General features: G+C 39.9%; 12 non-coding genes across 12 annotated transcripts; all 12 read right to left on the bottom strand.

Annotated features, from left to right (window-relative positions):
• Positions 1-9,783: 9,783 nt before the first annotated feature.
• On the bottom strand, positions 9,784-9,856 carry trnar-ucg (transfer RNA arginine (anticodon UCG)). The gene has a single exon. It is a non-coding gene; the product is annotated as a tRNA-Arg (tRNA).
• A 416-nt stretch (positions 9,857-10,272) lies between these two features.
• trnai-aau (transfer RNA isoleucine (anticodon AAU)) lies at positions 10,273-10,346 on the bottom strand. Its single transcript has one exon. It is a non-coding gene; the product is annotated as a tRNA-Ile (tRNA).
• Positions 10,347-10,571: 225 nt separating this feature from the next.
• trnar-ucg (transfer RNA arginine (anticodon UCG)) lies at positions 10,572-10,644 on the bottom strand. The gene has a single exon. It is a non-coding gene; the product is annotated as a tRNA-Arg (tRNA).
• Positions 10,645-11,060: 416 nt separating this feature from the next.
• trnai-aau (transfer RNA isoleucine (anticodon AAU)) lies at positions 11,061-11,134 on the bottom strand. The gene has a single exon. It is a non-coding gene; the product is annotated as a tRNA-Ile (tRNA).
• A 1,502-nt stretch (positions 11,135-12,636) lies between these two features.
• On the bottom strand, positions 12,637-12,710 carry trnai-aau (transfer RNA isoleucine (anticodon AAU)). The gene has a single exon. It is a non-coding gene; the product is annotated as a tRNA-Ile (tRNA).
• Positions 12,711-12,935: 225 nt separating this feature from the next.
• Positions 12,936-13,008, bottom strand: trnar-ucg (transfer RNA arginine (anticodon UCG)). The gene has a single exon. It is a non-coding gene; the product is annotated as a tRNA-Arg (tRNA).
• Positions 13,009-13,424: 416 nt separating this feature from the next.
• On the bottom strand, positions 13,425-13,498 carry trnai-aau (transfer RNA isoleucine (anticodon AAU)). Its single transcript has one exon. It is a non-coding gene; the product is annotated as a tRNA-Ile (tRNA).
• A 225-nt stretch (positions 13,499-13,723) lies between these two features.
• trnar-ucg (transfer RNA arginine (anticodon UCG)) lies at positions 13,724-13,796 on the bottom strand. Its single transcript has one exon. It is a non-coding gene; the product is annotated as a tRNA-Arg (tRNA).
• Positions 13,797-14,212: 416 nt separating this feature from the next.
• trnai-aau (transfer RNA isoleucine (anticodon AAU)) lies at positions 14,213-14,286 on the bottom strand. The gene has a single exon. It is a non-coding gene; the product is annotated as a tRNA-Ile (tRNA).
• A 225-nt stretch (positions 14,287-14,511) lies between these two features.
• trnar-ucg (transfer RNA arginine (anticodon UCG)) lies at positions 14,512-14,584 on the bottom strand. The gene has a single exon. It is a non-coding gene; the product is annotated as a tRNA-Arg (tRNA).
• Positions 14,585-15,000: 416 nt separating this feature from the next.
• On the bottom strand, positions 15,001-15,074 carry trnai-aau (transfer RNA isoleucine (anticodon AAU)). The gene has a single exon. It is a non-coding gene; the product is annotated as a tRNA-Ile (tRNA).
• A 225-nt stretch (positions 15,075-15,299) lies between these two features.
• On the bottom strand, positions 15,300-15,372 carry trnar-ucg (transfer RNA arginine (anticodon UCG)). Its single transcript has one exon. It is a non-coding gene; the product is annotated as a tRNA-Arg (tRNA).
• Positions 15,373-15,786: the final 414 nt, after the last annotated feature.

The raw sequence follows: 15,786 nt of genomic DNA on the forward strand, positions 1-15,786 counted from the left end.
TCATTCTTTTAGCCTGAAATTTGATGACTTTTCCTAAAGTGACGCAAAATACACAAACATGTTATACTTTTGTACAGGTGCTACAAGTTTTTGTACACTGAGGCTGTTTCGGGTCAAATTTGACCCGTATCTATTGAGATGGATTTTAGATCTACCAGTGTGGGTCAAATCAAGGAAAATGGTGGTTTTAGAGAATCATAACATTATAAAGGTGCCTGAGCTGCCATTTCAGTGACTGACATCATGGCAGCAAGATTTAGTGTGCAACAGGCCCTTGATCTGTTCTTCCAAGATGAGGAGGGTGATAGTGATTTGGAGGATGTGTCGGAGCAGGAAGACAACGTGGAAGAAAGCTCTGATTACTGACTGATTGACTAGTTTATAATAAGCATTTTATTATGTAATGTTTTGTGTTCTAAGTGGTAAATGTTGAATTAATATTGATAATTATGATTTCTTATGATATAGCAGTGAGGACAGCGTTGAATGGTTGCAATGATTAAATATGGTTATATTATAAATTCCAACAGTTCCAGAATGTTCATGACATTTTCAAATTCAATACAATATATTTAAGACATTATGGCTTTTATGTTTTTATGTCTTATGTAAAACAGGACATGATAATGTGTTATAAAGTTAATAACGTTTGGTATAGACACTTAGTATGAGGGAATTGTTGGTCTGGGTCAATGGTGAAGGTATTAAATATAAACAATATGTAAGGTTTACGCTTGTCACACTCTCAACAACTGCATGCTGTTCGTTAATTTCACATTGTGTAATTATTTGCCTAACAACTATTTCATTTAGAAATATGCAGCATTTTTTTGCGTAATATCTCCTGATACATTTCAGGCAGTAAAACCTGATCTTGAGATAGAGCCTTAAGTTTAGACATCCGGGGGCCTTTTATATTCTAGCTCATATCGGGCTGTAATGGTATGCAAGCCAAAACACACAACACATCACTGCAAATAGCAACAATGTATTGGGATCTGATGAGTGACTGACTGAAGGTAAATGTTAATAGTCCGTTTTCAAACAGCGATTGTTCTGTCGATTTTTCACTGGACATTTCTTCATGTTTCCCACTGCCTGCCACAGCAAACACAGCTACAGCGCAAGCAGCAGTCTGGTTTGCTCTCTGCTGGCAAGTCCCCGATACTGCACAGCCCATGTGGAGTGTAGGTTTGAGCAGGTCCTACGTGTTAAGAAGCGTTTGTAGAGAGGAGGGGCGTGATAGGTTCATTTTTCTGTGACATTTGAAAGAAAAAAACAAGAAAAAAACGTGTTAAACACTGGCACTGCATTACAGGGTGCTACGATCATCAAAGGTCATAGGTCAGAAATGTTTCTCTCATCCCCTCGAGGTTCAGTCATTTACCTTTTTGCCAAAGTTATTCCAAGTTATTCCATTGTGTATAAGAGGGGTAAGAGTTCATCACAAAAGTTCATCATCGGCTCATCAGGGTTACTCATAATCTAATTATGAGGTTTGAATGGACAGTGTGTTATGACTCAGAGGGGAACAGTTCCACATTCACAGGTCAGACAGACCAGAGGAGAGAAGAGCTTGGGTGACACACTCTGATCAGCAGCAGGGACCAGACACCACCTAAAGGTGATGCTGTGAGACAAGCATCCAGCCACTAGACCCAGTATATTGTCCTGCTTACCAAACATGGCCCAACCTTAAATCCGGGAAACAGCGTTGGAGTCCTCTTGCCTTGATGATTGCACAATCGGAAGAATGCGGGGGCAAGAAAGTGATGTGAGCATGCACCAGTGATGTCAACACTTCTGCCTCTCCCTCGTCAGCCGTTGTTAACAATGCCGAAATAGCTGATGACAAATCAGCCGGCTGACCTCTGAGCGTCATTGCGTCTGTTTTTAGCAGTGCGCGCTGCAAAAACCGCGGCCCACTTGGCCTTGGAAGTCCTTGTCTTTCTCTTTCCTGCTGCCCGCGTCGCCCACACTCTCCCCTGGATAGCGGCATACGGCCACATGCCTCTCCTCTCGCCTCCACTCCCCTCCACTTTTCCCTCACCCACTGACCCACTGGCGGAAAGCGTGGGGGCCATCTGTGGTGGAGAGGTTACTTTTAGTCTCCCAGGCTGCTATTTTCTCCTCTCAGATTTATTTATTTATTGTTAAAACACAAAGCACAGGCTTACTTACTCTCTCTCTCTCTCTCTCTCTCTCTCTCTCTCTCTCTCTCTCTCTCTCTCTCTCTCTCTCTCTCTCTCTCTCTCTCTCTCTCTCTCACTCTCTCGCTATCTGGTTCTCTCTTTTATTGCTTCACAGGTCTTGTTTACACAACAGCGCACTTGGCCTGTTACAACACGCCTTTACAGAAAAGAATGGCAAATGTCAAATTTGGACATGGGATGAAAACAAATTACAGTCTCTCCACTGCAGATTTATATTTATATTCATATTTGGTGTATAGCTGCTCATATCAAGAAATGAAATCAATCAAATGAGCAACTCAAGTTTATACATGCCACATGTAAAACAGTATGTTTCCCACTGCATTTATAGCATAAATGTTCTCTAAATGTTGGACATTGTATGTGCAACAATACAAAACTAGTGGATGTCAACTTTAAGCCTTAAGGCACATGATGTTCAGAACGGTGTAGAAATTCAGTCTTTGCGATGTTGACCATTATCTGAACCCTGACCCCCGCTGCTACTTCACTACCGTGGAGCCCACAGTGTCACTAACTGCACTTGCTGAAGAAATATGATCACATTTTTGGGAAAATGAAAAAGCAATTTTGGAGAAAAGCAGACAGCAGGGTCTTCAATATTTGTTTGAAGAATATATCCAGGATGTCAACCTGATTCAGCAGCGAAAACAGGTTAAAGAAGCCCAGAACAGACAAACCATACACTGGCTCTATAGGACCGTTCGCATTTTCACGTTTTCGTGTCGGCCACTGTAGTTTTTATACACGTCTGACTAACGGGAGAAGTTTCAGTTGGTTGCAATCAGCAATCTCACCACTAGATGCCGCCAAATCCTACAAACTGGCCCTGTAAGGTAAATGCTAATGCTGGCATGCTAACATGATGATGTTTAGCAGGTATAATGTTTGGCATCTTCACCATCTTATCTTAACAAGTTAGCATGCTAATATTCACCAATTAGCACAGGCAAAGTACAACTAAGCCTGATGGGAATGTCATTAGTCATTATGGTCTTCTGCAAATTACATTTAAATATTTTAATCAAAATATCTTTTTTGATGATGGCGCTAGATGAACAGTACAGATGAAAAGGCACCATGGATGTCTTTGCCAACTTCATAGAAATCCATTAAAAAAACAAAAATTTCAACCTTATGGTGACACTAGTCAAGGGATCATCAAAACTAGTGAGATTCATCTTCTGGGCCTCAAATGTGTTTTCTAAATTGTATAGCAATCCATCTCCCAGATGCTAAAATATTTCATTCTGGATTAAAGTGGTGGAACAAGCGACAGACCAACCGTCAGGTTATCCCGAGAGAAACATTTGAAGAATCTTAGTGGGAAAATACAGCACAGTTTTCCATCAATTTACACAATACAACATAGAGTATAATCTAGGTCAGGGAATGCACATAAATGCCCTCAAGATATTTGAAAGAGACACTATGACATTTTCAACAACAAATACATAGTGTACTGTTAAAAGGTTAATATATGGACTTAGCCACTCTGTATGTGAATGAGAAATACTGCTCTGTAAACTGAAGCTTTTAAAGGGTCGCTTTACAGACTAAAGCATACACATTTATGTAGACAGCTTCCAGTCTATGATAGCGTTATGCATGTGCTCATTTAACTCTCCGCAAGAAACCGAATGAGCATATTTTCAAAATATGTCGAGCCACTCAATTCAGATATTTTAAACAGCATATGATAATGACTAACTACTGATAATACATTAAAACACAACATATGTCATATCAAGAAGCAACACCATGTGTTGACCCAAAACAGACTCACAGATGTCATAATAGCAACAATAAAAAATGCTGTATAACATCCCATGTCAGAGATGAGAAAATGCATAAATGTATCATGGGAGAATATGATGTAATACTTTTAGGCACTGAATGGCTCAAGATTTTTGATGACTACAGAGGGGGAAAAAGAGAAATGATCTAAGTTGCAGAAGTTAAACAGCTGATACAGACAGAGTTGCTAAAGATACCTTCTTGGTCTTGTGCCCTAAACCACAGATGAGGAACTAAATATTTTAATTTTTTCCTTACCTATCTGAACAGTAACATTTTACACACTCCAATCTGTTACGTCAGTTTATTTGACTCTGTTTTAACTCAAGAAGTTAATGTTTACATACAGTGACACCTCGCTAGAAATCTCTCTCCAGGGGTGATAATTTAAATACACATGTGCAACCTTTTCCATAAGATGTTAGCCACACCATGCTGGCCTTTGAAAGCACATTTTCCTCCGCAGCATGTTTCTATTTGAGTATTATTCCGGTCATGTTCATTCTTGTGGAACAGTGGGGACACTCTCAATGGAAGTTACAGCATCTCTCTCAGCCTTGATTTATGTCCTACACTCTGTTTGAAGTCAAATGAATGTGAAATTGCTGTCTGACTGCGTCAACACAGTGGATGATTGTGTGTGTGTGTCTATGTATCAGCCACCAGATCATGATGACCTGAAAGAGTGCCAACTGATTTTTGATTGTTGGTAGAAGCCTTGTTTTGTCAAAAAGCCCCTGGATGTCAAATGATATCGTAGGTTACAAAGTCTTTATTTTAAAGTTAAAGATTATTATCTCTATGATAACGATGTGTTGTAAACACATTAGTAAGAAGATTTTCGATGAACTGTTTGCAATGGGCAAAAGGGAAAATTTGCAAAAAAATATATAAAGACGATGAAAGACAAAACAACTACATTGAATTTAGTGCAACATATTAAAAAAATCTCGACTACAAAACTATGGCTTCCATAGAATGAAAACAAAACCACTTTTTATTTCATTCAACGGCAGTAAGTAGCTTTAAGGTTTTTAATACATAAAGTTGATGCAAATATTTTACTTTTCTGATGCTAATTTGAAATGTGCAGATTATAAAATATGTTACCTGAAAACACACAACTTTTTAGAATATGATGGACAGTATGTGACATTTGAATGCCTAAATAACAATTTTCCAATAATATTGTAAATTAACACAAAGAGGAGCCATTCTTTTACATAATGGGTTGTTTAAAATGAAGATTATTATTAATAATAAAACTTTTCAGTTCAACAACTCAGTTATTCATTATTGAACCGTAAAGAACAACAGAGGGCAGCAGAGTGTTTTGGTGCAATCACTGAGTCCCTCATAGACTCCTCACCAGACAAATGCATCTCTAAAACACAGGAAAGAGAGTTGATTTAATGAGAGCAGTAGGAAACGCAGCATGCTACAGCATGCCCTCGTCACTGGCTTGGTATGGAAGCACTGCACTTATAGATGAGGGATGAAGCCTGAGCGACCGCGGCCAAGATTAATGGAGGCAGGGGGCCTCGAGGTGCAACTTCCTCCATTCCCTCTCTTGGCAGTGGCATAATTGCTGAGGTTGCCTAGCGACAGGAAGCATGGAAACAGAAGGTGTCACTTGTTACCTCAGAGCTGGATTTAGCCAAATTGTAAAAGAGCCACCGATGGACCACGAGGGGGATCGAGTTACTAAACATAAGCAGCAGAGGGGGGATCTGGAAATAGACGGAGGTCACTATGAGGGCCACTCATTCATGATTATATATTGTTTTACAGGACACTTTGACATTATAGCATGAAAAAGGCAACTGTAGATTGCAAAACAATCAGATTAAGAAAACAACTTAATTACTTAATTTCATATATAAAATAGTACATGGCTTACATAGCATATGGCTTTGCTCATCTTTCAAGAATGTTCGTGAACAAACCAGTGGTATGTGGCACTAGACACTGATGAATCGACTTGCCACAGTTAGAAACTACGCTGGTGAAGATAGTGCAGCGTCGAGCTAAATAGCTGATATTTTCTTTGGGGATGGATACCAAAACAGAGTTGAGAGGATTGTTGTGTTTACAGCTACAAATAACAATAATGATTCAGATTTGATTACTTAAAGGGATTGTTTAGGTGGATTTTATTTTACTTCCTCTTACCTGGAAAGGATCTTACTGACCTTTTAATTTTTCCGTTTGTTACATTTTAGCAGATGCTCATAGCTTTGAAGGTAAACAGTAGGTCCAAAGTGAGATTTTATTTACACTTTTGTTTGCTTGAATCGGTGAACACTTTATTAACAATTGTTCAAGTTTGGCTAGCAAGCAGAAATAAATAAAGTCTCGAATTTGGAGACTGTATTTTTCTACATTTTACCAAAGCTAATATCCTATCTAGAGATAAGCTAAGTTAACCTGTACACTCACTGCTCAGGGGTACAGTCATTTAAATAAACCTGCCTATCCTTTCAAATGAAAACCGTAGCAGACCGTAGTTAATCTATTTTATTATGGTTACTTCAGGAAAATAATATTGCCGATACCCACGGGTCACATATGAACCAGATAATTAACTTAAATCAAGTGCTTTTTTTATGGCCAGCAATTTATCTCAAAGGGATTTATGCTAAGAGGCTTGAAATGAGGACTGGATGAGAGAAAAGGTTTTAATTCAACTAATCATGTAATGAATTCTGAATTACACTGTTTTGAGTACTGGCAACATTTGCATTGTGTTGTGATGTGCAATTTAATGATACCATTGACTGGACACCCCAGCCTTAGCACCAATTTGAAATGCATTTGTTCTCAGAATCATCATTCTGGTTCCTGATATTTTTTTTATTTTCGACCAGTCCTTTCCTGTCTGTCTTCCGCTTGCTTCCGCTCTTCTATCCTTATCTCCCCATTATTAGCCTCTCATCCCCTCATCTCCGCCTCCCCACCCCACCTCTTCTCTTTCTCTCTGCAGTTCCTCACTCCTCCACATCTCCCTCCAATAAACCCATCTGACAATCTGTACTATCACTCACTCTCTCCTTTCCTGTTCCCCATTCATCCCTATTATTTACTTTGTTGTATCAATTATTATCACCTCTGAGGCTTCCACACAGTGTTGTTCAAATTTCTCCCTATCCATCTCTGCCTCCATCTCTGGTGCGCACAGAGCGGATGGCGGCGGCCCACTCAGTCCTCTCAGGGAGCAGCAGGTTTGTCCACTCCCACTCAGGCTTTGCGTCATGGAACACAGAGAAATAGAGACAGAGGAGAGAGAACAGATGGGAGGAGGACACACTGGCTGCCTGTTTTATAACATTACTCCTAACAACGCTGTGGTCATCAGTATGACTATGTAAAGAAGCAGGCTATTGTAGACTCATCAAGCTATTTATAGGACTGAGCTCAATATAGAGGAGTAGGAGCTTACAGTTTTGGTGTGAACAAAACATTTTGTCCCACACTTTTGGAACAGGTTTGAAGGTTTACGCAATGTTCTGAAATGATACAATCAAGGTGGTATGGTGCTTTTTTTTTAGAATTCTAACCCTGTGGCTTATTTCATACACATTGTGATTTTAACAGTTAAGTTAATTAAGTTCTTTCTTTCTTATTGACTGGATACAGATTCTCAGACCACAAGCTTACCCCCACAGACCCGTTTCCTGTGGAAATCCAATCTGACGGCTTCACTATCACAACATTGGTGTAACCTAGCAACCTGATGCACATCATGACATCGTTCCCATTTACGCAAGTGGAGAGACAATTAAAATTCAGACCATCCTGCTATTATTGTTTTTGTCTGGTCCATCTCCTACCTATGACTTCAAACAAGCATTGCATAAGATTCTGGTTGCCAATGGTAATAAAAAACATCTTATAAACGGAACTGAGGATACTGGTATCAAAGCATGTTCAAATGCAAATGCTGTTCACTGGATTTACACAAGAAAAAAAACAAAATTTGATTCGTGGCGCCGTGTAAACAAGAGATTAGATCTCCTCATTACAAGCTGAACATCAACAGTCAAATCTGGGTCACGCTGAAAGCAAAAATCAACCCTGGAGAGAATTCCAAAAGATCTTGGACAGCTGGATTACAGTAAAATATACAGACACATGTTGCTTTAAAAGCTCAGGAAAAAGCAGATACTCGTGTGTGATGTGATCAAGGAGCATTTTCTGGAACAGCCTCACTGATAATGAATTACAGACAGAATGTGAGGACTCGCTGACAGTACCCACGGTGGTTTTATCAGCACTGCAATGTAAGTAAAGAAGTGGGTGTAAAAGCATCATGAAACATTCTGAAAGTCCTAAAATCAACCACCAACTGGTAAATATCTACAGTTTAGCTTAATTTGAGCAACAATGATCAGAAAATCAGAAGTTTAATTCTGCAACAAATTAAGTGAAAACAAAATAGATTGTTTTCACTTAATTTAGAGCGTGGTGCTAGTACTGCACGGCAATGGGTTGAATCCCCATACTGGCCAGCGATAATAATTCAACTAATTAATATGTCTACAGCTGCAGTTGATGTTTCATTTCATGATACAGTGCAACATTTGAGATAATATAAGGCAGGGATTCCGAAAGTGCGAGCTGCCTCTAGGGGGTGCGCGAGAGGAAAAATGTAATGGTGGTCTAATGGTGCAGTCCTGTCTCCTAAGAATTATGTTCCCCCAAAACTAAAATGCATTCTCAATTACGTTTGACCATAAACATATTTTCTCCCTGATTACGTTTGTGTTTGACGTATTACAAATACGTTTCTCATCAACATATCTTTGCCATACTCTAGTCTTTATTATTTTTCTGTGATCTGCCTCGCCTCTACCCCCGCCACCCACAAGTTGTTGCCCCGCGGCCTGTTCCGAGTGCTGACAGACCTGACGATGGGGTGCCTCACGGCGGGGGCGGCTGGAGACCTCGCAGCTGGAGACCTCGCGTCCTGCGCAAGTAAAGTAAAGCTGATGGGGTTTCACACCCGATTGACCATTAAATAAATGCTTGCATTTTGCACGTTCTGTCCTGCTATAATTTTGGAAGTAATGGAGTTGAATTAACAAGTGAAAAAGGGCCTGTTAGCTATGGGAGGGAGCTATCCTTTGTCCAAAGACATACTGCAAAGCTGGCTTAAATGGTACACTGCTGACTTCACATGTGAAAGTCATTGGGATTAGTGCCCACCTCATCCAACAAAATCCTCCGGCAGAGAAAAACACTTTCTATTTCAAATTTACAATTACAGCTTGAAACTTAAACAATTGTAGAAATATAGATTATTTACACTGTGCAGCAAACAGGCTTCCACAAAGTGTCTTTGAATGAGGCTAGAGCTTTTAACCTTGAAGGGATTCAAAACCAGCTCTCTTTTTCCATGATATTTATCTGTATCAATACTGTATCATAAGTTGAACGGCAATTGTAGAGACATTCTTTTGTTAAATAACCATTACTGGCCAGTACGGGGATTGAACCCATGACCTTGGCATTATTAGCACCACGCTCTGACCATCTGAGCTAACCGGCCCTTTTTCACTTGTTAATTCAACTCCATTACTTCCAAAATTATAGCAGGACAGAACGTGCAAAATGCAAGCATTTATTTAATGGTCAATCGGGTGTGAAACCCCATCAGCTTTACTTGCGTAGTTAGGTTAAAGGGAAGACCGCTGACATCTCATATGAATGGAATGACCTCAATTTTAAAGTAACATTGCTTACACGATATTTCTTATAATGAGCCTTGAGCTATCAACCACGAAGGGACTCGAACCCTCAATCTTCTGATCCGAAGTCAGACGCCTTGTCCATTAGGCCACATGGTCGCTAAATGCAGGATTGTTGCACTTCACAAGTGCAATGGTTTAGATGCTGAGGAGGGAGCTATCCTTTGTCCAAAGACATACTGCAAAGCTGGCTTAAATGGTACACTGCTGACTTCACATGTGAAAGTCATTGGGATTAGTGCCCACCTCATCCAACAAAATCCTCCGGCAGAGAAAAACACTTTCTATTTCAAATTTACAATTACAGCTTGAAACTTAAACAATTGTAGAAATATAGATTATTTACACTGTGCAGCAAACGGGCTTCCACAAAGTGTCTTTGAATGAGGTTAGAGCTTTTAACCTTGAAGGGATTCAAAACCAGTTCTCTTTTTCCATGATATTTATCTGTATCAATACTGTATCATAAGTTGAACGGCAATTGTAGAGACATTCTTTTGTTAAATAACCATTACTGGCCAGTATGGGGATTGAACCCATGACCTTGGCGTTATTAGCACCACGCTCTGACCATCTGAGCTAACCGGCCCTTTTTCACTTGTTAATTCATCTCCATTACTTCCAGAATTATAGCAGGACAGAACGTGCAAAATGCAAGCATTTATTTAATGGTCAATCGGGTGTGAAACCCCATCAGCTTTACTTGCGTAGTTAGGTTAAAGGGAAGACCGCTGACATCTCATATGAATGGAATGACCTCAATTTTAAAGTAACATTGCTTACACCATATTTCTTATAATGAGCCTTGAGCTATCAACCACGAAGGGACTCGAACCCTCAATCTTCTGATCCGAAGTCAGACGCCTTGTCCATTAGGCCACATGGTCGCTAAATGCAGGATTGTTGCACTTCACAAGTGCAATGGTTTAGATGCTGAGGAGGGAGCTATCCTTTGTCCAAAGACATACTGCAAAGCTGGCTTAAATGGTACACTGCTGACTTCACATGTGAAAGTCATTGGGATTAGTGCCCACCTCATCCAACAAAATCCTCCGGCAGAGAAAAACACTTTCTATTTCAAATTTACAATTACAGCTTGAAACTTAAACAATTGTAGAAATATAGATTATTTACACTGTGCAGCAAACGGGCTTCCACAAAGTGTCTTTGAATGAGGCTAGAGCTTTTAACCTTGAAGGGATTCAAAACCAGCTCTCTTTTTCCATGATATTTATCTGTATCAATACTGTATCATAAGTTGAACGGCAATTGTAGAGACATTCTTTTGTTAAATAACCATTACTGGCCAGTATGGGGATTGAACCCATGACCTTGGCGTTATTAGCACCACACTCTGACCATCTGAGCTAACCGGCCCTTTTTCACTTGTTAATTCAAGTCCATTACTTCCAAAATTATAGCAGGACAGAACGTGCAAAATGCAAGCATTTATTTAATGGTCAATCGGGTGTGAAACCCCATCAGCTTTACTTGCGTAGTTAGGTTAAAGGGAAGACCGCTGACATCTCATATGAATGGAATGACCTCAATTTTAAAGTAACATTGCTTACACCATATTTCTTATAATGAGCCTTGAGCTATCAACCACGAAGGGACTCGAACTCTCAATCTTCTGATCCGAAGTCAGACGCCTTGTCCATTAGGCCACATGGTCGCTAAATGCAGGATTGTTGCACTTCACAAGTGCAATGGTTTAGATGCTGAGGAGGGAGCTATCCTTTGTCCAAAGACATACTGCAAAACTGGCTTAAATGGTACACTGCTGACTTCACATGTGAAAGTCATTGGGATTAGTGCCCACCTCATCCAACAAAATCCTCCGGCAGAGAAAAACACTTTCTATTTCAAACTTACAATTACAGCTTGAAACTTAAACAATTGTAGAAATATAGATTATTTACACTGTGCAGCAAACGGGCTTCCACAAAGTGTCTTTGAATGAGGTTAGAGCTTTTAACCTTGAAGGGATTCAAAACCAGTTCTCTTTTTCCATGATATTTATCTGTATCAATACTGTATCATAAGTTGAACGGCAATTGTAGAGACATTCTTTTGTTAAATAACCATTACTGGCCAGTACGGTGATTGAACCCATGACCCTGGCGTTATTAGCACCACGCTCTGACCATCTGAGCTAACCGGCCCTTTTTCACTTGTTAATTCAACTCCATTACTTCCAGAATTATAGCAGGACAGAACGTGCAAAATGCAAGCATTTATTTAATGGTCAATCGGGTGTGAAACCCCATCAGCTTTACTTGCGTAGTTAGGTTAAAGGGAAGACCGCTGACATCTCATATGAATGGAATGACCTCAATTTTAAAGTAACATTGCTTACACCATATTTCTTATAATGAGCCTTGAGCTATCAACCACGAAGGGACTCGAACTCTCAATCTTCTGATCCGAAGTCAGACGCCTTGTCCATTAGGCCACATGGTCGCTAAATGCAGGATTGTTGCACTTCACAAGTGCAATGGTTTAGATGCTGAGGAGGGAGCTATCCTTTGTCCAAAGACATACTGCAAAGCTGGCTTAAATGGTACACTGCTGACTTCACATGTGAAAGTCATTGGGATTAGTGCCCACCTCATCCAACAAAATCCTCCGGCAGAGAAAAACACTTTCTATTTCAAATTTACAATTACAGCTTGAAACTTAAACAATTGTAGAAATATAGATTATTTACACTGTGCAGCAAACGGGCTTCCACAAAGTGTCTTTGAATGAGGCTAGAGCTTTTAACCTTGAAGGGATTCAAAACCAGCTCTCTTTTTCCATGATATTTATCTGTATCAATACTGTATCATAAGTTGAACGGCAATTGTAGAGACATTCTTTTGTTAAATAACCATTACTGGCCAGTATGGGGATTGAACCCATGACCTTGGCGTTATTAGCACCACACTCTGACCATCTGAGCTAACCGGCCCTTTTTCACTTGTTAATTCAAGTCCATTACTTCCAAAATTATAGCAGGACAGAACGTGCAAAATGCAAGCATTTATTTAATGGTCAATCGGGTGTGAAACCCCATCAGCTTTACTTGCGTAGTTAGGTTAAAGGGAAGACCGCTGACATCTCATATGAATGGAATGACCTCAATTTTAAAGTAACATTGCTTAAACCATATTTCTTATAATGAGCCTTGAGCTATCAACCACGAAGGGACTCGAACCCTCAATCTTCTGATCCGAAGTCAGACGCCTTGTCCATTAGGCCACATGGTCGCTAAATGCAGGATTGTTGCACTTCACAAGTGCAATGGTTTAGATGCTGAGGAGGGAGCTATCCTTTGTCCAAAGACATACTGCAAAGCTGGCTTAAATGGTACACTGCTGACTTCACATGTGAAAGTCATTGGGATTAGTGCCCACCTCATCCAACAAAATCCTCCGGCAGAGAAAAACACTTTCTATTTCAAACTTACAATTACAGCTTGAAACTTAAACAATTGTAGAAATATAGATTATTTACACTGTGCAGCAAACGGGCTTCCACAAAGTGTCTTTGAATGAGGTTAGAGCTTTTAACCTTGAAGGGATTCAAAACCAGTTCTCTTTTTCCATGATATTTATCTGTATCAATACTGTATCATAAGTTGAACGGCAATTGTAGAGACATTCTTTTGTTAAATAACCATTACTGGCCAGTACGGGGATTGAACCCATGACCTTGGCGTTATTAGCACCACGCTCTGACCATCTGAGCTAACCGGCCCTTTTTCACTTGTTAATTCAACTCCATTACTTCCAGAATTATAGCAGGACAGAACGTGCAAAATGCAAGCATTTATTTAATGGTCAATCGGGTGTGAAACCCCATCAGCTTTACTTGCATAGTTAGGTTAAAGGGAAGACCGCTGACATCTCATATGAATGGAATGACCTCAATTTTAAAGTAACATTGCTTACACCATATTTCTTATAATGAGCCTTGAGCTATCAACCACGAAGGGACTCGAACCCTCAATCTTCTGATCCGAAGTCAGACGCCTTGTCCATTAGGCCACATGGTCGCTAAATGCAGGATTGTTGCACTTCACAAGTGCAATGGTTTAGATGCTGAGGAGGGAGCTATCCTTTGTCCAAAGACATACTGCAAAGCTGGCTTAAATGGTACACTGCTGACTTCACATGTGAAAGTCATTGGGATTAGTGCCCACCTCATCCAACAAAATCCTCCGGCAGAGAAAAACACTTTCTATTTCAAATTTACAATTACAGCTTGAAACTTAAACAATTGTAGAAATATAGATTATTTACACTGTGCAGCAAACGGGCTTCCACAAAGTGTCTTTGAATGAGGCTAGAGCTTTTAACCTTGAAGGGATTCAAAACCAGCTCTCTTTTTCCATGATATTTATCTGTATCAATACTGTATCATAAGTTGAACGGCAATTGTAGAGACATTCTTTTGTTAAATAACCATTACTGGCCAGTATGGGGATTGAACCCATGACCTTGGCATTATTAGCACCACGCTCTGACCATCTGAGCTAACCGGCCCTTTTTCACTTGTTAATTCATCTCCATTACTTCCAGAATTATAGCAGGACAGAACGTGCAAAATGCAAGCATTTATTTAATGGTCAATCGGGTGTGAAACCCCATCAGCTTTACTTGCGTAGTTAGGTTAAAGGGAAGACCGCTGACATCTCATATGAATGGAATGACCTCAATTTTAAAGTAACATTGCTTACACCATATTTCTTATAATGAGCCTTGAGATATCAACCACGAAGGGACTCGAACCCCCAATCTTCTGATCCGAAGTCAGACGCCTTGTCCATTAGGCCACATGGTCGCTAAATGCAGGATTGTTGCACTTCACAAGTGCAATGGTTTAGATGCTGAGGAGGGAGCTATCCTTTGTCCAAAGACATACTGCAAAGCTGGCTTAAATGGTACACTGCTGACTTCACATGTGAAAGTCATTGGGATTAGTGCCCACCTCATCCAACAAAATCCTCCGGCAGAGAAAAACACTTTCTATTTCAAATTTACAATTACAGCTTGAAACTTAAACAATTGTAGAAATATAGATTATTTACACTGTGCAGCAAACGGGCTTCCACAAAGTGTCTTTGAATGAGGCTAGAGCTTTTAACCTTGAAGGGATTCAAAACCAGCTCTCTTTTTCCATGATATTTATCTGTATCAATACTGTATCATAAGTTGAACGGCAATTGTAGAGACATTCTTTTGTTAAATAACCATTACTGGCCAGTATGGGGATTGAACCCATGACCTTGGCATTATTAGCACCACGCTCTGACCATCTGAGCTAACCGGCCCTTTTTCACTTGTTAATTCATCTCCATTACTTCCAGAATTATAGCAGGACAGAACGTGCAAAATGCAAGCATTTATTTAATGGTCAATCGGGTGTGAAACCCCATCAGCTTTACTTGCGTAGTTAGGTTAAAGGGAAGACCGCTGACATCTCATATGAATGGAATGACCTCAATTTTAAAGTAACATTGCTTACACCATATTTCTTATAATGAGCCTTGAGATATCAACCACGAAGGGACTCGAACCCCCAATCTTCTGATCCGAAGTCAGACGCCTTGTCCATTAGGCCACATGGTCGCTAAATGCAGGATTGTTGCACTTCACAAGTGCAATGGTTTAGATGCTGAGGAGGGAGCTATCCTTTGTCCAAAGACATACTGCAAAGCTGGCTTAAATGGTACACTGCTGACTTCACATGTGAAAGTCATTGGGATTAGTGCCCACCTCATCCAACAAAATCCTCCGGCAGAGAAAAACACTTTCTATTTCAAACTTACAATTACAGCTTGAAACTTAAACAATTGTAGAAATATAGATTATTTACACTGTGCAGCAAACGGGCTTCCACAAAGTGTCTTTGAATGAGGCTAGAGCTTTTAACCTTGAAGGGATTCAAAACCAGCTCTCTTTTTCCATGATATTTATCTGTATCAATACTGTATCATAAGTTGAACGGCAATTGTAGAGACATTCTTTTGTTAAATAACCATT

The sequence above is a fragment of the Anarhichas minor genome, unplaced genomic scaffold (assembly GCF_050575085.1).
Source record: "Anarhichas minor isolate MPS153535 unplaced genomic scaffold, ASM5057508v1 ptg000040l, whole genome shotgun sequence".
Taxonomy (NCBI): Eukaryota; Metazoa; Chordata; class Actinopteri; order Perciformes; family Anarhichadidae; genus Anarhichas; species Anarhichas minor.